Raw genomic sequence first — 25635 nt, forward strand, 5'->3', positions numbered from 1 at the left:
ACAGGACACTCTAATTATTTCACTTTACTTTTAAAGGGCTTGCCTGATTAGATCAGACCCTCATAGGATAACCCCACTTTTGATTATTTAAAAGACACCAACTATTAACCTAATCACGGAGGTGAAACCCCATCATTTTCACAGATTCCACCTATACTTAAGGGGAGGAACTTGTTCTAGGTATGTGCATCAGTGGGTGGGCATTTTAGGGGCCATGCTGGAATTCTGCCTACTACAGTTCCCTTTTCCCTGAATGCAGAGTTCATCATTGTTAATGTCAATCTTAATATGACATTAAAGACCAATAAAATATTTTTGTGCCTATACATGTACTTATTTGCCTACTTACGAATTTATTCTCTAGGACTTCAAAAAGATATTTGAGACAGATTATAATTAGGTTAGTATCATTAGAAAAAGGAAATATAAAAGAGAGAATGCTGATATCAAGAAACTTCTATCTCTGAACATAAAACTCAGCTTTATACTTCTTAACTTCTAAAACAGAGATGGAAATAACAAGAGCTCTTACTCATGCATGTCTTACTTGCTAGAAAAAGAAACATGGAGTTTCACAGAAAAGACAAACTCTTTTCTAGTCTTGAAATCTGAAGGACTTTTTTCCTTTTCTTTTTTTCCTGAAAGATCCTTTAGAAAGGGGAAAATTTGAACAACATTGTCCTCAATGGCAGTCTCTGTTTCACAAAAATTCAGGTTATTCAAATACAGCTTTCAACTCTCTATGAAATCCTAGGGCATGGAAAACAGCAATCTCATAAATGTAAATCTATTCTAGGCACTTAGACATTGTATGTAATTTAGTTCATTTAACTTTCACAATAACCATATGAAGTAGGTATCGCTATAATTATCCTCGCTAACAGAAAAGGAAATTGAGTTGTAGGGAGGCTAGGTAAATTTCCCATAGTCTGATTGGATAAAGAAATGAATTTTGGAAAATACTGAAGAGCTAATAGTTAATCAATCTCTTGGACCCTGTCAAATATTGACTGCCTCACTAGGCTTTTGACAGGGGCTGAATGTCAGTCAATTTCTAATTGAGATGAATGGTAATTCTTAAAGAGTTGCTCTCCTCTGTTATTAATTGAATAGAAATCCATGTGCTGTGTAATCTAGAGGCAAGATGCAAAGCTCTTAAATAGGCAAAGATGATATTTCATCGGAAAAATTGAAAAAGATGAACTTTCATTCTTGCCTTATTGGAAGGGACCTCTGTGTGAAGAGATGGGCAAATTGCCAAATGAGAGTAGGGATAAAGGGAAAAGCAAATGTATGGATATTCATGTGCATTAAGGTCTGAATGAGGTGTTGGCATAACCCTGGGCCTCTTTTCAGAGAGAGGGAGTTGGTAGAATAGGAAGAGAGAGAAGAAGGAAGATCTCTGAATAGAAATGAAGTAAAAGCAACAAAAATCATAAAAGTTGTGGTGCAGTTTTGTCTCACTGAATTAGGAGGCAAATATCGAGGTCCTGTCTGTGTTAATAAGTTGTGAGAATCCTTGAACAGGCCCATCCCACCTGTCCAAGCTTCACCTTCCTCTTTGCTAAAATGGAGACTTTATTAATTCCTAGCTGTTACTTCACAGAGTTTTATTGATATCATTCATACATTCATAAAACCTTTACTCATCATATTTTCTGTGTCAGAAACTGTTCTAAGCAGTGGGAATGTACAGATAAAAGACCCAATATTCACCCTCATAGCCTTAAATCCCTTTCAAAAGAAAGCAGGGATGGATGGAGAGAGGAAGGAGAAATGATATATATGGACAGTCTCTAGCCTCATGGTATTTACAGAATTGGAGGGTAATAGGGAATGTAATGAATGTCTAAAAGAGGCTCACAAAATAAATTGTGACATACTGAATGTATATTTGAAAGGGGTGTCTTGGAGAAGCTGACTCCTAGCTTCAATACTGCAAGTGTGTAGAAACTGATTCACAGGCAGAGAAATAGGAAGCAGAATGGATGAATGGATGGATGGATGAGAGCATGGAGAACAGGCTGGGAGAAGAATAGTGAAAAGAACAAGGCTTTGGAATCAATAAGCCCTGCATCCAAAGGTAAGGTATATGGTTTACTTCCTGAAAATGATGGCATGTTCCTTGTGGGATTACTATAAGGATTGCAGACAATTTATGGAAAATGGTAAAAACTCAGTGAATGATGGTATAATAATGCTTTCTTCAGTTAGTGAGAAAGTGTGCAAAAGGTCCTGAGAAAGTATAGCAATAATTGGAGAGATGGAACTAGAGGTGAGATTACCGGGCTTCCAGCTAAGAAGTGGTGGGCACTCACCACAGGTAGTAGCAAAAAGATTGGCAACATGGGAAAGGACATGAAAGGGTAAAGTCTCTAGGACTTGGTGAGGGTGATATCTGCTTAGGCATGGCCTCCTGGTCATATGTTGGTGCTCTTCATAGAGGAGGAAAGTTAAGGCAGGAAAATATGTTGCATTGGAGGGATGCAGTAGCGGACAGGAGCAGGGGGAAGAAATGAAGCCAGATTCATTAGTTTCTCCAGCATCCCAAGGAGAAAGGACAGTATATGTGACTAAGGACTTAGTATACCCCTGGGAGCTGATGCTTGGCATCTTCCTCTTTTCCCTTTCCAAATCCCTGTCTCCTATCTTAGTGTCTCAGTCTTCTTGGGCTGTTCTATCATGCTCCCCTTCCAAGGGCAACCCCTAATTTATCAACCATCCCTCCTCACTCTTTTTTCCCCTTCAGCACTCCCATCTTCTCCATGCACAGATTTTAGCTGATCTTATAAGTTAAATCACACGCAAACCCAAAGGAACAGTAACCAATGGTGTAATACGGGCACCCACAGTAAACAGCCTGGTAGCAATCTGTGCTTGGCAGACTGTCCTTCCCAGGACACCTAAAATCACATCATTTAGTTCTCCCATGTGCAACTCCAGTCCTTGATAAAGGCATATGCAAAATCAGAGACAACAAGAACAGAAGGCAGCAAATGGAATATAAAATATTGCCACAACCCCCCCCACTCCACCCACTCTTCCAGCAGGAGAAAAGAAGTTGCAGGGAAATTGAGGAGGTGGGAAGACACTTTAGGGCAGAAGATGATTCTCCAGACATAGAGAGCCTTGTATTCCACTGTTCCCGCCTGTTACACAATGCTATGCTGTTTTTCAGGCAAGGCAATAAGATTTGAAAAAATATATATATCACCATCAGGACCTACCAAACCATCTGTATGCGTGGGACACTTGAGAGTCTTGGGTAGAGCTACATTGATTTGAAAAAAAAAAAATCTAAATATTCATAAATACCAAGATTTGAAAAGTAGATGCCAGGTTGCTCCAGGTGTTCTCGTTACTGAATCAGAAATTTTGTTCAGTGTACTATTCTGAAAATATGAGCATAGAACCGCACCACTAGAAGTCCCAGGAGACAACTTGCTCTCCTATTCAAATGGGGGCAAATAATCTTTCTTGCAGCTCACCTTCATCTTTCCAGATGATCTAATATGAGAGAAAGAGAGAGGGAGAGGAGGAGGACTGAATTTTTGCAACTAGACTGTGCACGTGTGATCGCGAACTATTTCATCTATAAGCTTCTTTTATGTATAGTACCTTCTAATTTGTTGGTTCTCCTTGTGGATATGATTGAGAACCACTTCTTGGGAGAGATAAGAGACTCTGATATTGGTTTGTACAGCCTGAATTGTGTGGCCTCTTCTTTCTCCAAGTCCTTCTATATGGACTTAATATACACTCGAAGTCTCAGAGGAAACTGGCTCAGTGCTGGCACATACTTATGCATTCGATAGATGGTAACTGTTATCATGCATACCTGTACTACAAATTCCACACATAGGATTCCCTTTTTTCCTAAATTCTTGTTTCAGAAATTTTGTGTACATTTTGGGCATATAGAGCCTCTACAACCTATATGGACTCTTGAGATGTTTCAGTAGTCCACTAGTTGACTTAGTTTCTACTACCAAATCCAATATTTGAACTTGACAAAAGCTTGCTGAAGGTTACTGCTTTCCCTGATCCCCGTAGGAACACTTGCTTCCTCCCAGGGAGGCTTCTGCTCTCAAGCCATTACTAAAATGGTTGAGTATCAACTCTAGGAAAGGAATCATCAAGACTATAGAGGGATTGGGATCCATCTCACCCAGATTTTGTTGGTTGTGGGGATAAGCCAGGTACAAGCACACACAGATGGTTAAGTACATATTTGGAAAGCTAGAGATGAGATAATCAAGAACTCATTAGTTTCCTGGTTCTCCTTTCCTTCTGCATTTCATTTCTTCCTTTTTCCCTTCCTTCCTTCATTTCTTTTTTCCAACAGTAATTACTCTGTGCCTACTACATACCAGGCACTCACTATTCTAGGTATTGGTGATATAAGAATGAACATCACAAACCGGGGTGCTGGTCATCAGGAGCTTACATTTTTGGTGTAGGGGTAGATAGACAACAAACACATGTGCTAATAAATGGGTTAATTTCAGAAAGCAGTAAGTGCTATGAAAACAATAAAACAGATAACATAGTCAAGGGTGACTAGAATAGATAAAGTGGAGAGAAAAAATCTCTCTGAAGATTTGACATTTGCACTGAGGCCTGAATAACAAGAAGGGCACTTGGATATTTGAGAGAATGAGCATTATAAAGGGAGCAGGAAGTACAAAGGCTCTGAGGTGGAAATACATTTGGCAAGTTCAAAGAATAGAAAGGAGGCCTATCTGGCTGACATGTATTAAAAAGGAGAGCAGGAGGAGATGAGGTCAGTGCAATGGGGAAAAGCCACATTACTGTGTAGGGCACAGAGGCCAGAGGCTTTGATAAGAATTTGGATTTCATTCTGATGGGAAGCCATTGGAAGGTCTCAAAGAGAGGAGTGATGTAATCTGATTTACATTTTGCAAGATAATTCTAGCAGATGGGTGGAGAATAGAGTGGAACAAACCAGTCTCCTCACTTCATAATCATTTCTATTATTAGATTTAAAAATAATTCAGTGGAGCCTCTACCCCAATCACTTGCTATTGCCAAGGCTCATCTTCAACTTTAAAGCACCAAGTTTGGTCCCCACACAGAAGTTTATGACAATGTAAAGTAGGCCCTAAAGACAATTCCCAGAAATGCCAATTTGAATGTGCACATTCTGGCACAATTCCTTCTAAAGTTCTTCTATTTTAACCTCACCTACATGTTAACCCCCACAACACAGACAGTCTCAATCCTATGCCTCCCTGTGTCCTTCAATGTCAGCTGAATATTAGAATCACCCAAGGAGACTTTAAAGATCAATAGTCATGCTGTACCACTGATCCATTAAGTCAGGATCTTGAGATGGGTCTCAGGCCTCAGTGTTTGTTAAAGCTTCCCCATGTGATTCCCATGGGCAGCCATGGCAACCACTGCCTCACAAAAAAATGGGCATTTGAGAGCTTCTGATGGTGATGACAAGTGGCATGGGACAACAGGACATGTGCATTCCCACTGCTATGTCCCTGGAGGCCCCCAGGAAAAGGCATGATGAGCTCTCAAATGGCAGGAACATTCTGAAGCTTGAGCACACAAAGGCTCATGCAGGAGGCCACTCTGCAGTCAGCAGCACGTTGCTCTGCAGTAGGGTGCCCAGAATTGCAGATGAAAATAGAGGACATATTGCCTCTTTAGAAGGAACTCTGGGGACCTTGACAAACTCTATTTTTTAAAAAAAATGAAACAAAGGATGATTTCATCCAAATAGGATGCCTGTGCATCTAGCACCATAAAGATAGATGCCACCCCTGCTCTGAAGTGCCTGACATCCTACAGAGCTCAAAATGTAAAAGCTAACACATCTTGTCAAGCTCTAAAATAAGAGAGGCAGCTTTCCCACTTTCCTATTTAGTTTTTCTACATTTGTTATGCTTAGCTGCTAGGTTAAAACAAAAAAGAAAAGAGAGAAGATAGTAAAATAAGCCCTAGCAAAGAGAAAGATGGCATTTTAGTAAAGTGGCGTGACCCAATCAAGCAAGTTTTGCGTGTTTTGTGTGGTGGTGCTTTGTTATGGTTTTCTTTTTTATGACACAGGGAAATTGACATGGGGCAGACAATGCAATAGAACCTAAAACACTTTTGTATAGTCTTCCACATATTTTAGCACTTAATTTCATTCTGCATTACATGATTTGATACTATTTTCGATGTGTTAATACTGCCAAATCTGGTAAATTTCTTGAGAACACATTTCTTTTGTAATTTCAACAGCACCTGTTTACAGGTATGTGTTGCCTAGTGATCAAAGATTCCATATTGAGCAACCCAGGTAACACTTGTATTCTATTTTTATATTGCTTCTTTCCTCCCTGGCCCTCACTCCTAATCCTTCAAATCTTTCACCTTTTTATCTGTGTGTATATGTGTGTGCATGTGTGCATGCACATACATGACTCCAAAGGAAGCACAAGGCTCTATATGCTCACCCTAGTAACTATGAAATTTCAGGGCAGGTTGTCAGGAGTCTTAGTAAGTAAGGCACTGTTCTCGAAAGTGTACCTACAAGTCATATGCCAAGCTAGTTTAGAGCTAGGTTTCCTGTGATAAGCCTCAGACACCTGCAAGAAGGGCAATGGATTCTATATGAAGGGAAGCTTAGTGAGTCAATACCCAAACCTATAATGGGTCAAAAAGTTTTGGGAAAAAGAAGTTGTAGAGTGAATTCCCCACCCACTCTTTGAGTGCTGTTTTAGATTCCCCCCAAAATAGTAATTGTAACCTTGAGAAGAGCAAGGCAACCTTCAAAGTTCAAAAACTTATGCAGCCTAGGTGTAGAAAGTGAGAGTAGCAAGCATGATTAGCTACAATGGAGAAGAGATACTTTAAAGCTCTCAAGAGACAGAACACTTAGTGACATATGGGTGGTGCCACCTGGAATTTTCCAGCACAGAAGCTGTCCACAGGACTTCCTGGGAAGGAAAGGGACCACGAAGTTACCTCCTTTCCTGATTATACACATAGTCATGGAAGACCAAAATCAAAATCTATCATTGACAGTGAGACACATTGGTCCCCAAAACCTTGAATCCTGCTGAGTCCTGGAGCTTAAACATTTATGAGCCTCAGTTTTCCACTAGTACTGTGGTCTAAGAAACAAGAATCATAGTCATTATTCTGACTAGAAGTAAAAGGAGAGAATTTAAAGAAGGTGAGAATTCAATGTTTCAAGAGTTGTAATATGAAATATTCTATAAAGCAACCCTGGGCAGGCTGATTATTAAAATCATCTGAGGGACTTCTTAACAATAATATAGAGATTCTGGATCTGCTCTGTAATGATCACCATTTCTAAAGGGTGAAGAGAGTCCTGGAATCATTTATAAAATATTCCCCGGATGATCCTGTTGATATATGACTGTTTTGGATAACACTGTTTTATATTTACCAAAAAGTATAATTTACACAACCAATTAGCAGATACTTGCCCTTGACTATTTTATAACTCATAGAATAGTCTTTAATCAGTTTCCTCTTATAAGGTCTCAGTATCACCATCAGGAAAATGAGACTAATAATTAATGATCTCTAATTTTGCTGTAGAAAAGAGCTCCTTGGTTAGGAAGGCACAGAGTTGACGAGTTGCTTTCTTCTCAGTTGGATTTGCCGTCATGGATTCATGCTCATAGCATGTCTGAGATCTAGATTAACATAAACAAAAAATAATCTTCTCTTGTCTCAGACCAGTAATAATGTAATAGTCTCTTTTAGCTACTTCTAAACTATGTTTGCTTTAAAACAACTCTGTATAGGGCAAAACTCCACTGAAAATTTCTAAAGTCCTGCACACTTTATGTAGGGGATTTCAACCTCTGCAAACTTACCAGAAAGAGGAACCAGGGTTGAGGCTAAAATGTAAAGAATGGAGACTGATAGAGACTTTCCTACCAAGAGGGTCACAGAAGTTCAAAATAATTTATTTAAAAGGAGGTGGGGGCCAGGTGCAGTGGCTCATACCTGTAATCCCAGCACTTTGGGAGGCCGAGGTAGGGGGATCACTTGAGGTCAGGAGTTCGAGACCAGACTGACCAACATGGTGAAATCTCATCTCTGCTAAAAATACAAAATTAGCTGGGTGTGGTGATGCACACCTGTAATCCCAGCTACTCAGGAGGCTGAGGCAGGAGAATTGCTTGAACCCGGGAGGTGGAGGTTGCAGGGAGCCGAGATTGCACCATTGCTCTCCAGCCTGGGCAACAAGAGTGAAATGCCATCTCGAAAAAAAAAAGGAGGTGGGTTATGTAGAAAAACAATGGGAATGACAGTATATGACTTGGTGACAAGAAGCCAGGCAAAGCAGAAAATGAAACTAAAAAGGTCTAATATGTAAAATGTAGTGTGGTTTGATAGAATGGGAGACAGGGTACTGGGTTGAAGCCTGGCTTTACATCATTCCTCTTCCCTTAGATAGCACCTTGTCCATAGGTCAGTCACAGCACTTCTAAAGTGGACCGATTTATATGTCATGTCTCTTTTCTTCTGCTAGGTTGTAAACTTGCTGAGCACAGGAAACATGCATATGAGTCTTTGGATCCCTGGACTTTAACAGATATTCCTGCACATGGCCGATAAATGTTGATTGACTCAGTTAAGCAGTATAGTCTTGAGATCATTATCTGTGGAATGGTTTTGCAGAAGTTCCATGAGTTAATAAAGTGTTGAAAATACCAAAATTTGTCCCTCAAACGAGGATCTTGATCAGTCCCTAGAATAAGATGTTTGGAATTTATCCACAAGAGTTAATTAAGCTGCATATGGTTCTTGTTGTTTTGTTCTGTTTTGTTTTTTACTAAACTTGTCCTTTTTATTAAGCGTTTAAGAAACTGTATCACAGCTTCTCCATTGAAGTCATGCATCTGATGTTTAGGCTCTGCTGATAACCTCACTGCATTGCCTTTACAATGTATGGGATAAAAGGATGCACCACATGGGTGTCTGTGACCTGTTCTGTTAATAATTGTTTTCCTTTTCTCATTATACTTTGACATTTTAGAAGCCAAATGCTGTTCCACACTCTATTAGCCTCTTGCACTGGATTGGGACTGAGGTTTGGAACAAAGAGAAAGTAAAAATGGAAAAACATGTAAGACTGAAATGGCACAACTAGGATAATAACTTTAGCTCAAATCACCTGCTGACACCTAGAAATTAAGGAGCAATCATTTACACAGACAGATCAAAGGAAAGGTGCGAAGAGACAGGGACAGAGCAGCCTGCCCCAGATGCTGGTCAGTTCCTTTCTCATGGGTGTTGTCAGTTACCATGGTGTTGTCAGCCATTGTTGCAAAATACACAACCACAAAATTTCAGTGTCATACAACACTAAGGTGTTGATTTCATTCACATGTGGCTGATACAGGCTGGGCTTGGCTGGGCAGCTGTAAGCTGCTGATTGCACCTAAGTCTGCCTGAGGCTTCATCCTTCTTCAATTAAACGCTTTCCAGGGGAAAATTAACTCATGGCAATGTGAGAGAAACAAGAGAGGCTGCACATAGCCAAGCCCAAACTCAAGGAGGTAGTGAAGCATATTTTTTCCACAGAAGTGTCAGAGAAGGAAGTAAATATTTTGGAATGACTAACATCCATAGGCAGAGGCCTAGTCTGAAGCATTTCTATAATAATGGAGATAATTGTGATAAAGAAGTCAAGGGTAGATGATTCTTGTATTTCTAAGTCCTGGATATTTTTACTGGGAAATGTCGCTGATAGGACAATGAGTTGATACCATCTTTCTAGGGCATATTTGCAATATATATTAGCAATTTCTTACCTATTGACTTCTAAGAATTTGTCTGAGATGTAAAGAAAGATTTTTATATAAAGTCATCCACCTCACTTTTATATTAGTGAAATACCGGGGAAAATTACAGGTGTTTGTTTGAATAAAATATGTGACATCCAGATAATGGAATATTTATGCCACATTTCAGTGATGTTACACCAGAATATTTAATGACATGGGACAGTATTGCCAATATTCTTGCTTAATGAAAAAAAAGCATGTTACAAAACAGCAGATATTTTCTTTTTAAATCATGTATATATGGGTATTCGTATTAAGATTCTGTAGGGATATCAAATAAAATATTAATAAAAAAAGAAAAGAAAAAAATATATATATATAATAATAGTTATTTGTGGATGGAGCTAATTTTCATCTGAAATTTATTCCATCTACTATGATCTGAATGTTGGTGTTTCCCCCAGAGTTGATTTGTTTGAACTTAATACTCAATGTAATAATAATATTAAGAGGTGGGGTCTTTGGGGATGAGATTTGTGTCCTTATAAATGAATTTGAAGGGAGCTGCCTTGCCTTTCCACTGCATGAGGTCACAGTAAGAAAGCACTATCTTGGAAGTAGAGAGCAAGATCTCACCAGACATTGAATGTGTTGTTGCCTTGATCTTGGACTTCCCAGCCTCCAGAAGTATGAACAATAAATTTCTGTTATTTATAAATTACCCAGTCTAATGTATTTTGTTGTGGCAGTCCAAATGAGAAAAGACACCACCCTTCCTCCTCAGCACTAGAGGAAGAATAGATTATCTGGGGACTGTACTTTCCTGTGTCTAGGATGGGCCATAGTTTTGCTTCTGAAAACAGAAGTGAGTAGAAGAGATGTTTGCCCATAAATTTTTGCACGAGGGTTCTTTTCTCTCTTCCTGCTGGCTGGAATGGTGATGGCTGGAATAAACTTGGAAGACACATTGAAAATGAAGAAACTACTACCCAACTTAAAATGCACTCAGGACTCTGATATGAAAGAGAAATTAATTTTTGTAATCTTTAATTCACTCAATTTGGGGGTGACTTTATTATAGCAGTTAGCATAAACTCTGACTAATATAGTGGGCTTCTTAATGATTTTTATTTTCTCCATAATTTTCTACATTTTCCAAAATTCCTTTTTTAGCTAAATAGCAATGTGTCATTAATAGAAAAAATAGCAAATATTTTTTCAAACCTGGACATCTTACTCCAAGATTTCCTCAAAATAATGAATGACAAATGCTTTGAACAGGTATTTTTTTTGGTTTTCTTTTCATCCTGATTAAATATATGGGGCAGAAAAACTACAGTGATTTCTGAATCCTGCCATTTCTGATACATTCCCCATATTTTGAAATAATTTTTTTAACCAAGAAAGTTTAAAAGTAGAATTTAAAATGTGAGATTCAAATCAAACTGGATTTCGGTTTCCTTCTGAGACTTGGATAAGTTGCTTAACCTCTTAAAGCTGACTCTCGGTTTTTCTCATGTGCAAACCTTCCAGAATTGTTGTGAGAATCAAATGAGTGGGTTAGGGAGTAAAAACTATATCCCAAGGTATAGCACATCATTATGAATGCTCTCTTGAGATGTAAGTTTCCTTTATTTCATTTCCTTTATCTACAAAAATTTGATCCTTGAGAACAAACACTTAGTATTGAGAAATGTGTGAAATACACAATTTTGTCTTCTTAATCTTGCATTTTGCCCTCTCATCCAAATATTTCACATTATTCTGGGCAGGAGAATTATAGCATTACATGACTAAATATGCCACTGAATTCCTCTTCCCTGTTCTTTTTCCCATTAGGCATCTGGCCAGTTGAGTTAGGAAGGGAACATGCTGACAGGCTTTTCAAGGTTAGCACAATATCCCTCCACCCCTTCTCTAGTTTATATTTTGCAAAATATAGCTGAGGCAGAGAACTGTGTTGCTCTAGGCAGAAATTAGAACCTACTTTGTATAAACACAATTAAAAAGTAAAGAGGAGGGGGAGATGCAAACAGAAAATAGCCACAGTCTGCAAAAGCACTGTATGGGAATTTCATTGCATATGTTTTCTGAAAAGACTAGAAATAACAGTATACATACATAATCATGAAGCTCAAATTAAACTCAGTAACTCCTACAGCCACTCTTAACCTTTTCTTTATTCTGTACCTCTCCTGTCTCATTAAATTAGAATACTGAATCTACTTTAAATCTTATACTTTACATCTATGGACAAAGCACGTGGGCACGTGCGCGCGCACACAAACACACACACACACACACACAAACACACTTCTAGATTTCAGCTCTCCTGTTTTTGTTCTTCCCTTTCAGAATATTCTTTTTATATGTCTCTCCCATCCCCACCCCCAATATATTTTTCCATCATTCTTTTGACCTCATCGCCGCCCAACTGCTAGGTTTTTCAGTCTTCTTTTCTTCTCCTTAATATTTTCCTTCCTTGTATATCCTACATTGTATACATTCCCACTTTTCTGAATCTTGTCAAGGTGAATATGATGAAGTTGTCAGAAAGATGTGTTCACTTATGGTCCCCTTAAATTGCCATGCTGCATTTTAACAGTCGCTTGTATGAATGTGAGATTTTAAATAAACTCTCCAGAAATAGTTCTCAGTGAAAATAAAAAATAAGAATGAGAAAGTTTTTATGTATATGGACTTGCTGATACCTAGTGTGAAACACTAATTCTGCCTGGGATGCTTTTCTCTCAGGGAGCATTTGCATTCTTGCACCAAATAGGACTGAAATTGCTGTAATGAATATCTGAACCACACCCTCTGTTTCATGGTTTTGAACTCAATTTGATTCATGGCACTACTTTCAAAGCTGCATTCCCCTGGAGCAAACAAAGTAGTCAGACATGAAATCTGGGCACCAGGTACCAGGTCAGGAGTTCACCAAGGTTCAAGGCAAGGAACTATAAAAGACATTCATACGGAGATGCCCAATTGTTATTCCCAGGGAAACCAGAGAACTGGCCAGTTAGCCAAGAGAGGAGCAGGCCGTGGGAGAGAGGCGACTCACACGAATCTTGAAGATCCCCATGCCTCGGTAGTGTTTGAGCACTATGAGGCTCATATGCTCACGAGGAGCAGCCCACATGAATCTATGAGAGAATTATAGATGTGTGAACTCTATCATTTGCAGAGAAGTGGCAGGGAGGAATCAGGTGATTGGGGCTGTTTTAAAAAGGACACAAAATCCTGCAAGATGAATGGAAATGACAATTAATAGTATGCCTACCATTTATAGAGCACTTTTCTCCAACTATGCATTACTCTAAATGTGTCTCAGCATTATCTCATCTAAATATCAGAGAAAATCATGGAGAATCAAAAATTAGAATTGGAGAATCCTGGGGGAAATAAGACCAAGGAGGTCTCAGCCAGAAACGAAAGAAAAGCACTTTTAGCAGATAAAAGTAAACCATTAGATAAACAGATGCTTTTTCTTTGGACCAATACTTTCTTGAATAAAGACATATGCAAATTACAAATTATTGCACATTTATTGTATCAGCACTGGGCTAAGCCTTGTGCTTACATTATCTTTTTTAGTCTTCACAAGAAGTCTGAAATGTAGATATCTTACAAAGAAACTTGGGTTTTGAGATTTTTGGTAACTTCTCCAAAATAATAGAGCAAGAAAATGCTGGAGGCAGACTTTAAACCCAGAACCGCTTTTTCTCCAGGCTCTTGCCTTTAACTACCACAATATACCATCTCTGGTCTTTCTTTTTCTCTCTTCCTATCTGGATTCTTTCTGTTGGCGATAGTTTTCCTCTCACCCTCATCAACGAATCTGAACCTGTACCTATTAGTGTTAACAGAAACCATGAAATAAAGACTTGATTACATTCTTCAGGACAGAATGTGTAAACTCTTCTCCTAAGGCACAGTTTACACCATCCTAAACTCAGCAAAAGCACACAACACTCTTTCACCAATCCTATTCACACTTCAGATCAGATCAAACTCTCCTGAGGCCAAGTGCTTAACGCGACATTATACAGCTCAGCTTTGTGTCATAATAGCAGCCTGCATTTCTTTAGCACATGCCATCTCCATTGATACCAAAGCAAATAACAACGATGGCCCAATATGCATCTTTATTTAGGTTTCTCTTCACCCACTGGGGACACAGTTTCTCAGAGCCTTGAAGAATTTTCCGAGAGTTCTAAAGAAGAATAAAGAAAATGTGCTGGATAGCCATTTTTAAAAGAATAAATTTGAAGCTAGAAAACATTATAACTATATAGAAATGTTTAATGCCATAGAGGTTAAATGTAATAATGTAATGCTAAATGCTACATTTAACCCCTTTGACATTAAACAATTCTGTATAGTTATAATATTTTCTAGCTTCAAATATATTCTTTTTAAAATGGCTGTGCAGCACAAGTTCTCTTCATTCTTGCTACATTCATGCTATATTCTGGAGCCCCAAGAATATTTTTCTTTGAAAAGTAACACTGTGCTAACGTCCTCTCTAATTCTATTTTCTATATTTTAAAAAATTAAATGTTTGCTTGCTTAATAACCATTGTGTCTCTCTACTGTCCTTAGTGCTACTTGAACCTTTTGAATAAGTGCAATGTTTTTCATCACAGCCTGCAGAGAAAATGTCTTCTCAACCATGGCACTCATGAATTGTTCACTTACAAATAAGTCAACATATTGTGAACACCACTTGGGTACTCATCTAGGTGCTGGAATGTAAGGGGTAGGGGCAAAAATACAGAAGATGAAAAAACTGTATCTGCTCTCAAGAATCTCACAATATCACAGGAGAAGCATTGTCTGCACACTTCACTACTTAATGTTGCCACCTCTGCAGTTGAGAACTCAATGTACTGGAAGTTGCAATGATCCACTATTGCTGGGGCTGGAAGCTGTGTTGACCTACAGTTTGGCTCCGCAGGAAAAAAAATTCTGTTGATATTTCAAAGACTTATGAAAGAGCCTCTTGGGAAAGAGTAAGAACCAGGGCCCAAGTGTTCACATAGCCATGGAAAGGGGTGGGATTATCTAGGGAGGGAGTTCTGGTGTAAGGGAGAAGCTAATAAAAGAAACTGACAAGGGATGGCCTACTGGTAAGAGGAAACTATAAGAGTGTGATGCTAGAATGGCCAAATAGGAAAATGTTTCACAGCAAAGTGGTTTATCAGTCTAGAAAAGTATCTTTTGCATTTGGCAACATAAAGGTTGCAGTGATACTCACTGATGCGGTTTTGGTGGCATAATAAATACAGAAGCCATATTAGAAAAGAAAAGGGGAAATAAGTGATATGGACAATTTTTTCTAGCAGTTTGGATGGAGGGATGTTGACTAGAGGGATATGATGACATGGTAAGTTTTCATTTCATTTTTTTAAATTAAGATGGGGAATAGCCAAACATATAGGAATGATCCCATGGAGACATAGGGATTGATTATGTTTGAGAGAAAAGATAATTGAAGTAGGAAAATTCTTGAAAAACTGATAACAAAAATATAATTAAAAGGAAGGAGGGGCTAAAGAAGAGCCTCATCCAATATCTCTAGCTGGTTAATGGAAGTAAATGGATTAGAACTCAGGCCTATGCTTTTTTTTTCCTCAACCACAGCTTCCTAATGCCATTTGCTGTTTATTTTTCATCCCAACCGTAAGGCAAAGAGAAAGAAGCAGTAATGTTTTCATGACAATTCAATTGCACAAATTAAGTTTCAGTATTAAGGCACAAATGGATTTTCAAAGAACATTCAGGGAAAATATAAATGTAATTAAGAGAAAAGACAAGATACATGTCAGAGATCAGTATAGTTGAACAATGGCATTTTGATTCCTGTATTTGCATGGTATAGTGATTAAGGTGAGCTTAGTCAAGCTTTACAGTATACTCAAGCATCTTTTAGTTGTGTAATTTCCCAACATATCAATCCCCAGGAAGCTGCAAACCTCAGTTATTTTGGAGTGTTTTCCCTGGTCATTCCTTTTCACTTATGGGACTCTCATTAGCTTGGTCTCTACTTCTCCTCCAACTTCTAGTTGAAATTATGAGACCACCACAAGGAAATGGAGAAGGTGGAATACAGTGTTTCATCTCATCCAGGACCATCAATAAAGCATCAGAGATATTGGGGGTTTTGTTTTATTTCATTTATCAAATATTCAGTGTGAATTTTGTGCCAGAAACTAAGTTGGGCTATCTTCACTCTAGGTTGTGAAGTTGTGTTTCAATAAAAGTGCAAGAAACAAAAAAAAAATTTAAAAATAAAGAATCTTATGTAAGGCAGAATGAGTTCTGTTCATTTATTCTGACAAGTCTGATAGAGTTTTAATTACAAAAATATGTAACAATACACAGACAAGCTTATTGTTGTACATCATGTAAAGTTAATGAAATATAATGAAGGATCTCACTGTGGCAACTGGAAGCTTAATCCTTGTAATTTTTGCAAAGAGAGAGACACTATCAGAGTGTGTGTGTACATGCAATACTATAAAATTTTTTCTGGCATGTAAAAGTAAAGGTTGATATTCATCTTCATACTCAGATACATATACTCATCTAGGTTTTCAATTTTTATTGTGTGTGTGTGCATCTGTGCACGTGTGTGTGGTTTTGCAGGCAGTAAGTAGATTCTATTTATGTTTTGTCTCCTTAAAAGATGGGAATTTCTTGATGGCAAAAAATCCAGCGTCATTCCTAATATATTCCTCTCACCACCATAATTTGTAGAGTGTTCAATACACCATTCACTCATGCAGCCATTGCTACTGCTGGAGTTGAAGCCCAGGTCAGAGATGGGTATTTTGGTAGAGATATGGAGGTAGGGAAGCCAATGTTGATATGTAGATAAATCAGCAGTTGACAACAAAGGGTTAGCATTTACATCATTTTGCCTAGAGTAATGAGGAAGGACTAAATGAATTTAGATTTGAAGGCATACAGACAAAAAGACTAGGATTCTCCAGATCTAATAATTAAGGACTAATGTTTAAAGGTTGTCAAAAAAAACTAATAAAATTAAACACAGCTTCTTGGATTTCTTTTCCTATAGGCTTCAGAAAAGTTTTGGAAGGTAAAATAAACTCTAAAATATATTTTTAGACTAGTTATACAATGAAATGGTGCTATTTAGCCATTTGCTTAGTGTGATTTTTCCCAGAATATAAGAAATTGGGATAATTATTCCACAGGAACAGACACAACCCTGGCAAGTTAAATTTTTCCTAAAAGGAAATATACCTTGTACTATCTCATACCGATACAAAGCTTTGTCCAGAGGTAAACAAAACTATTATAAGATTGTAGTAATCTGAGAATTTGAATCAGATCTAAATTATATTACAAATATTAACTATTAATCTGTGACTGAAAGGTTGGTGGATTTGATTCTCTGCTGTCTACATTTGTAGAGCAGCATCTATTCAGCCATTGGAACTAGAATAATTGCATTGAGGCAGTCATCATTCAGAATAAAATCTTATCTTTTTAATTATCATATATTGAAAGTGGGGAAAAAATTGAACATGATTGGCACCTTATGCTATTTTAGTAGAATCAGACTCAATTATGGTATTTAGTAATATAATCTCGGTCTCATGGGATATGACCATACATGTTCTCCATGACTGATTTCTATACATACTTTATCTAGAAATGATTTTATTAACCCATTGACTCCAATACGGAGCAATAAACAGACACAAGTTGGTAGGATTTGGCTCTGTGTCCCGACCCAAATCGCACCTTGAATTGCAATCCCCGTAATCTCTACATGTCAATGGTGGAACCAGGTGGAGGTAATTGAATCATGGGGGCAGTTACCCCATGCTGTTCTCATAATGAGTGAGTCCCGTGAGATCTGATGGTTTTATAAACATCTGGCATTTCTCCTGCTTGTGCTCACTCGTCCTGCTGCCCTATGAAAAAGGTGCCTGCTTCTCCCTTGCTTTCCACCATGATGGTAAGTTTCCTGAGGCCTCTCCAGCAACGTGGAACTGTGAGTCAATTAAACATCTTTCCTTAATAAATTACCCAACCTCAAGCAGTTCTTCATAGCAGTATGAGAATGAACTGATACAAAAGTCATCGAAGTTTAACATGGGCCTCACATATTACTCCAGAGAAAATTTTTATAGTCAGGTAACTGAGCAGAAATGAAACTTCAGGTTCTACGTAGGTATTGGCTTCACACCTGACCCAGTGGTTTTCCTAAATTTTAAAATCTGGAGGAGAAATACAACAGATATAATTAAATATGTCTATCTGTCAACACATATGTCTGTCAAAAAGGCCCTGGGAAAGTTTTCCAAAATCCTCGACCTTCTGAAGTTACTTTTTATGCAATACTCAGATTTTGTTCTTTTAACAAGAAAAAAAAAAGTCATTTTGTGTTAGTGACCTTGCTGTTAAATTTAAGTCAATTTTTCAAAAGTCACTAAAATGTCAGCAAATTAGTGTCTGTTCACAAATCTCTTTGACTTGTTCTAATTGATTTGACACCCCATAACACATAAGCACTGCATTGGCATTCTGCAAGGAGGTCATTCATAAAATTGAAAAATGGAAAGTGTCTAGGCATTGATCATAATACTTCCTACGAGGAGCAATCTGCAAACAAGATCTTACTTCCTCTCACACAGGGTAAGTGGATAACTTGTAGGCTGCCATCTGCTCACAATTATATTGTAAATAATTAAATATTCAAGTAACCACAGCTTAAATAAAAATGCAAGAACATTCTGTGCTTTGTCAGAGAGGGCAAATAAGTTTCATCTTTATATGTATATAAATGCCAATCAACCAACAATGGCAGATTCAAGTGTGTTGAAGAAGATTCTGAGGTGACATCTAGGCTTAGCAGGATAAAATGCTTTGATGCAACGACTACAAAAGGGTCATATGTCAGAAATTTACCATCCCTGGGATAGAATCTCATGGGAGATGACAATGGCATGTGTTAAACAATTACGGGCAGTTTCCATGCCAGTTAAGCAAAACCAAGAGGGACACTATTGTCAGTTTTCCTAATATTCATTCAAGTGAAAGTTGATTATCAATATCAACATTGACTTTTAAGCTAGATTCAAATTTATCTGGGAATATGCAAACTTCCAATTTGCTGCTTAAGCAAGTAATTTTTAAAAATCATCATAATATTTGTATTCTTTTGTACTTGGGATCTATGTGATATTTGCTTAGTCTATCAGTTATGTTTGATCTAAAAATTAAAATTTTGTCTTCAAAAATTTCCTATAAGATCTACAAGGCAGGAATATGTATTCATATAAGATAAAAGGAACAGCTAGACAAGCTCCAAATGGAGAAATCACTATGTTTGTTTTTGCATTTCTAGCAAGACATAGAAGAAACCATCCTGAAGTTTATGAAATTAATATTATTTCTTAAGTCTTCTATTTCTTGAAAAAAATCCAAAGTATGACAGATCTGGATAGACAGCCTCAAACATAGTAATACTATTCTTAATAAATGTAAAAACATTTCTTTTTTTAAAAGTGTGTAAGACAGGTTTCCATTGATGTGTAAGAGTTATTTCTCATGATTTAGAACAATGTGTCTGAATTTTTTAGTTACTGCAAGAGACTTGTTGAAAGATTCCAGAACGAGGTATTTTGCTTCTCTTGTTCTGGATGTTGGGCTTCATTTTTTGTTAAACTATGTATTCTAGTTGATTCTCAAGTGCAGCTTCTCCTGTATGGGTAAAGGTATCTATAAACTCATTAGATTGCCAGATACCCCATCAAAAATATACATTGTCTTTTTCTAAAAAGTTGAAGTTCTTGATCTCCTAATATAGTATCCTGTATCAGAAACATGCAAGTATTGCCATTCCTTTTCACTTTGCTTAGGAAATAGCTAAAGATGAATAAGATTTTTGGATGTTAACAATCTGTCATCAGCATTTGATTCTATGAACTCTACTAGAATCAAAATGTTCAGGATCCTGTTTACAATAGGAAAGTCGTAATCAACCTAGGTGTCCCTCAGCAGTTGATTGGATAAAGAAAATGTGGTATATATCACCATGGAATACTATGCAGCCATAAAAAATGAAGTTATGTCCTTTGCAGCAACAAGTACAGAGCCAGAGGCCATTATCCTAAATGAAATAACTCAGAAACAGAAAATCAAATACTACATGTCCTCACTTACAAGTGGAAGCTAAACAATAGGTACATAAAGATGGAAACCATAGACACTGGGGACTCCAATGGGGGAAGGTTGGGAGCGGGTGAGAATTGAAAAAATTATCTATTGGGGACAATGGTCACTATTTGGATGATGAGTACACTAGAAGCCCAAATCTCACATTATGCAATATATCCATGTAATAAACCTGCATGTGTACCCCAAATCTAAAATAAAGATTAAAAATACTTTTTTAAAAAAACGTGCAGGATTTCCTAATCTATCATATTACCATTCTTACGAATCAGAGCCATTACTTAGTCTTTTTTTGTAGTTTTGTTGAAATTTTAAATAATACGGCATATAACACAGATGATTAGGAAGGTAAGGCCAGTTGTCTGTGGCCAAAGGTCTCATAAGATGCCATTTATCAGTAGAGTTTGGTTATGTCAGATTTTGTTGGCTCACTGATGATGGGTCAATTACCATTTTTGCAATATATATGTTTGTAACTTTTCAAAGTCTTTCTCCAAGTAAAATACATGTAATGTATTAGGAGTCTACTTACTAATTTATAACTTATGGGAGGCTGAGGCAAGAGGAATCCTTGAGCCCAGGAGTTGGAGACCAGCCTAGGTAGCATAGGGAGACTCCATCTCTACAAAAACAAATTTAAAAATTAGCCAGACAAAGTGGCACACGCCTGTGGTCCCAGCTTCTCCAGAGGCTGAGATAGGAGGATTGCTTGGGCCAGGAGGTTGAGGCTGCAGTGAGCTATGACTGCAACACTGAACTCTAGCCTGGGCAACAGAACAAGATCTTGTCTCAATCAATCAATCAATCGATCAATCAATAAAAATTCAGCTCTTTATACCTTTACAGAGGATTTCTCCTTTAGATAACTAGTCCTATTTATTGTATATGAATATTGCTAATTTAATTTTCAAAGGATTGTTCACCTCCAAATATCTTAATAGCTCTGTGCATTTCTTAGATTAACTAGATACATACAATTTTGCCTTGGCAAACAAGAAGAAAAATATCCTTCTCTACACAGACAATATGTTCTTTTCTCCCAAAGCTACCCCTAATAAGATGAAAATAGCCAACAAACGAAGATTTTCTTTCAGGCAGCCAAAAAGAATCCCAGGGTGCCCGTCCTTGCCAGAGACTTTAACCTTGAATTGACAGCTCTCCAGCTCCTGTCAAAGGCCTGACTGACAGATAGAAGATCCCACAAGCAAGCGTCGTTGCACCGTTGCACCGAGCAGCGCATTCTTGCCCCAAAGGCAAGGCTGCATTGGCTATAACAGGGAGCTCAAGGCTCACTGGTTCAGCTGTGAAATTAAGTTGAAGTAAAGATGACACACATTTCTCTCCTAGGATTCTGACACCAAAACAGCCCTGGAGGCTAGTGGGGAAGTGCAAAGGAAAGGGGAAATTTGAGCCCACCTCACATCCATGCAACGATTTTCCTACACAGGGGTATGTTAACCTTAGAGGTATAAGATATAGATGATCACTCCCAAAATAAAAATACCTGGTTGAGTGTCCTTTTTGGCGTATCCATTTGAAAATAAGCCACCCGAGGCCCAGAGAGGCTGTGATTTACCCAATGTACACTGCTAAAAAGATAACAAAGGAAGGACCAGAACTAGATCACTAGAGCCTAGTCCACGCTTCAGTTGTCTTTCAAGAACATGGCAGTCAAGCCAGAGATTCAAAACACCTTGATAATCATTCAAACAATCCTAATGAGCACCTGTGCAGGGCCAAGCTCCACGTGAGGCACCTCAGGAGATCAGATGAAGTATGAAACACTGTCTGTTACTCCACGGAACTTATTGAGTATTTCACAAGAGATTGACACATGAAACAATCAGCAAATAGGACTCCTATCTTGCTACCATAACGTCCTTCCTAACTCATCCCATCTGTCGCCAGAGGTCTGCTGAGGTTAGGTGGTGCCCCAGGTACACCCAGAGGTGAGGTGAGAAAGCACTCACAAATACTCCCTTGTCCTCCCTCCCTAGAGTGTCCTCAAAGTATTGTTTTATTTATGCTCTTGTGTGGACTGAATGCTAACTATACGTTCTGTTTTCGATAACCTATTTGATCCTCACAGGAAACCTGTGAAATAGGCAGTACTCTATTGTCCCCATGTGGAAATGGAAAGTTTAAGTCTTTGGCTAGAAATTTTAATTAAATTGACATGGTCACACAGCCAGTAAGCAGCAGAGACAGGATTCAATTTTACTTCTTTCTGACTCCAAAGCCAACACCTTTCTTGCACACTGTCTTCCAAGCTGTGGTCTCATTTGATCCTTGGTCCAGAGGAGGGACAGGACCAATCACCTTCACTCTACTGTGAGGAAATGTCCTTCCTCCTTGGTTCTGCTTCAGTCAAATCCAGTTTTCCTGCTATACCCCATGAACGCAGTAATAGCATTCATGGAGCCTCTGAAGTTGTACCAAGGGCTTTCATGTGTTTAGCTAGTCCGTGTACAACAGCAAAGTTTAAATGCTTTGTCATTTATATTAGCATGTATAGAGAAGCCATCTGCTATAGTCTTCTCACAATTTAAGTCTGAAAGTAGCTGACTAGAGCAATATGTCCCTGGATAATTTCTGAGAATTAATAGAATCTGACGTTCTTTGTGCAGTTAAAATGAGGGAGCCTCATGAGACAGGTGATAGCCATAGGCCCACTTGTTAATACTGTTGTGTGTGTGTGTGTGTGTGTGTGTGTGTGTATGTGTTGTGTGTGTGTGTGTGTGTGACCCCCAAAAGGTACTCAGTTGGAAAGTTAACATACTATTTTTGTGATTTTAGGCAGAATCGCACCTTCTTTAAGCCTCACCCTCTGATAAACTGAGGGTAAAAACAATTCGTGGGATTATGATGAGACTGAAGTGAGCTAATTTACATAAACATCTCCCGAAAGGTATCTTGCAAATAAGAGGCATTCACAGAACACTTATTCATTTTTTTCTACAACTATTAAGCACCTATGTCTACAATGTGCCAGACTCCAAGGATATGAAGATGAAGAAGGCACACGAGCTAGACAGATGAATGGCTGGCGAGTTAATGTGGGCTCTTTATTAAGAGGAATTCCATGTTAAGGAAGACCTTGTTTAAGACTCGTATCCACAGAATGTTTTCAGCTATGATTTTACTCCTCATTATTGAGAACACACCGTTGCACATTTACGTAGTTTTAGAAAATCTTGTTTCTGATTTATTCTGTTTTAATTCCCTTTGTAACTTCTTGCCTTTCAACTTTAATTTTTATTTTATGTTATGACCTATTTTATGTTTTTTTTCTTTTTACTTTAACTGGTTTTAATGTTTTTACTCCACACTTTTAAACCTGATTCGAGTTATTTTAAAATATTTTCCTTATTTCTATAGCATTGATCATTTAAAATTCTACTTTTCTTTAGTATTTTACATTTTGAATGTGTATCTTGGCCGGGCACGGTGGCTCACAACTGTAATCCCAGCACTTTGGGAGGCTGAGGAGGGCAGATCACCTGAGGTCAGGAGTTCAAGACCAGCCTGGCCAACATGGTGAAACCCCGTCTCTACTAAAAATACAAAAATTTAGCCAGGTGTGGCGGCAGGTGCCTGTAATCCCAGCTACTCGGGAGGTTGAGGCAGGAGAATTGCTTAAACCCTGGAGGCAGAGGCTGCAGTGAGCTGAGATGGCATTATTGCACTCTAGCCTGGGAGACAAAAGGAAACTCCATGTCAAAACAAACAACAACAACAACAAAGAATGCATATCTTAATATCTTTTTTATGATTTCATTTTAAACTTTTTCTTTTCTTAATGTACAATTACACTGGGTATCATGATTTGCTTTCCAAATAACTGGTAGGAATGGTAGCGGTAGTAGAAGAAGCCCACAATAGAGATAAGAGTAGTTGGGGCTGGGCGCGGTGGCTTATGCCTGTAATCTCAACACTTTGGGAGGCAGAGGCGGGGCAGATCACCTGAGATCAGGAGTTTGAGACCAGCCTAGCCATCATGGTGAAACCCTGTCTCTACTAAAAATGCAAAAATTAGCCGAGCGTGGTGGCGGGTGCCTGTAATCCTAGCAACTCGAAAGGCTGAGGCAGGAGAATCGCTTGAACCCGGGAGGCAAAGGTTGCGGTGAACCAAGATCATGCCACTGCACTCCAGCCTGGGTGACAGAGCGAGACTCAGTCTCAAAAAAAAAAAAAAAAAAAAAAAGCCATTGAAATCTTCTCTCCCACCAGTTCTCTCTTTAATAATAATAATAATAATAAATCTTTTCCAGCCTCCCCTTCAGTAGACGTTCTGGTAAGCTAAGAGACTTTCCTGGGAATAGCACTGCGGTGGGCAAGTTAGTATCACAAAGAGATGGTGAGGGAGGGAGCTGGGAGACATTCCAGCCTCTGTGATCCAAAACTCTGCCCCCTGTCTCACCCCTACTGCCTGCTTAGCCCTTTTAAATGACTGATAATCAAATATATTCTCTTAGTAAGTCAGTCACCATTACCTAAAGGTAAGTTTTGTAAATACAGTAACCAGAAAGGTTTACCCCTTCGAGTCTCTGGTAGCGGGAACATTCTCAAGCTTTTTTTTTTTTTTCCTATGATAGGAAATTAGCAATGGCTCCTTTGTCATGTTTCTCAGCCAAGATTAATATTGCACAAAATTTTAGGGCCCTCATAATACACTTGTTCACATGCTGAGGCAAACACAGACTCTTTCTGGCTGAAACCTTGGCATTGGTGGCAGGTATTTCCTTGCCTACTTCCCTTAGCTTATAGAGTAACCAGTTCAGGAATAGGTTAGGCTTCTTAATACTCATGACTATCAATAAATGCCAACCCAAACTCTCAAGTGATCATTGAAATACTATTAACTGGTAATAGTGAAGGTTTTTAAATTACTGTTTTGCTTGCAAGTGACAGAAACCCAATCCGAACTAAGGAAAAGGGGGATTTACGGAAAAATTTTATGACATATTGTATTTTTTCAGAAATGGCCACACTGATATATTTCTTCATTCCCACATGCTTGTCTCATGACTGACATCCATCTTGCCATGGGGTGGGGAGTCTATGTTCTATCCCCTTGAATCCAAACTAGAGCTTATGATCGTTGCAACCAATGGAGCATGACAGAAGTGATACTATTGAACCTCCAAGACTAGGTTAAAGAAAAAGATACAACTTCCATTTTACACACTGCTTATCTCTTGGCACACTGCCATTGGAACCAAGACATCATGTAGGGTAAATAAATCATTCCGGTTTGTCAGAGACTCCTCCAGTTTCAGCACTAAATGTCCCATGTCCTGGGAAACCCCTCAGTCCCAAGCAAACCATTGATGTTTGGTCACCCTACACCACCATGTTGTGAGGAAGCCCAGGTCACATGGAAAGGCTGAGTGAGTTGCTCCAACCAACCACCCTAACTAAGTAAGGTCTCAGCCAGCTGCCAGCATCAGTCCACAGACATGTGAGTGAATGAGATATAGACAATTCCAGCGCCCTGACTTTGAATCTTCCAGCATAGGTGCCAAACATCATGGAGCAGAGATAAGCCATTGCCACTACACCATGTCTGAATTCCTGACCCATAGAAATCAGAGATAATAAATTAATATAGTTTTTTGTAATTGTATAT

Source organism: Hylobates moloch, unplaced genomic scaffold (genome assembly GCF_009828535.3).
Source record: "Hylobates moloch isolate HMO894 unplaced genomic scaffold, HMol_V3 SCAFFOLD_11, whole genome shotgun sequence".
In the NCBI taxonomy this organism is placed as follows: domain Eukaryota; kingdom Metazoa; phylum Chordata; class Mammalia; order Primates; family Hylobatidae; genus Hylobates; species Hylobates moloch.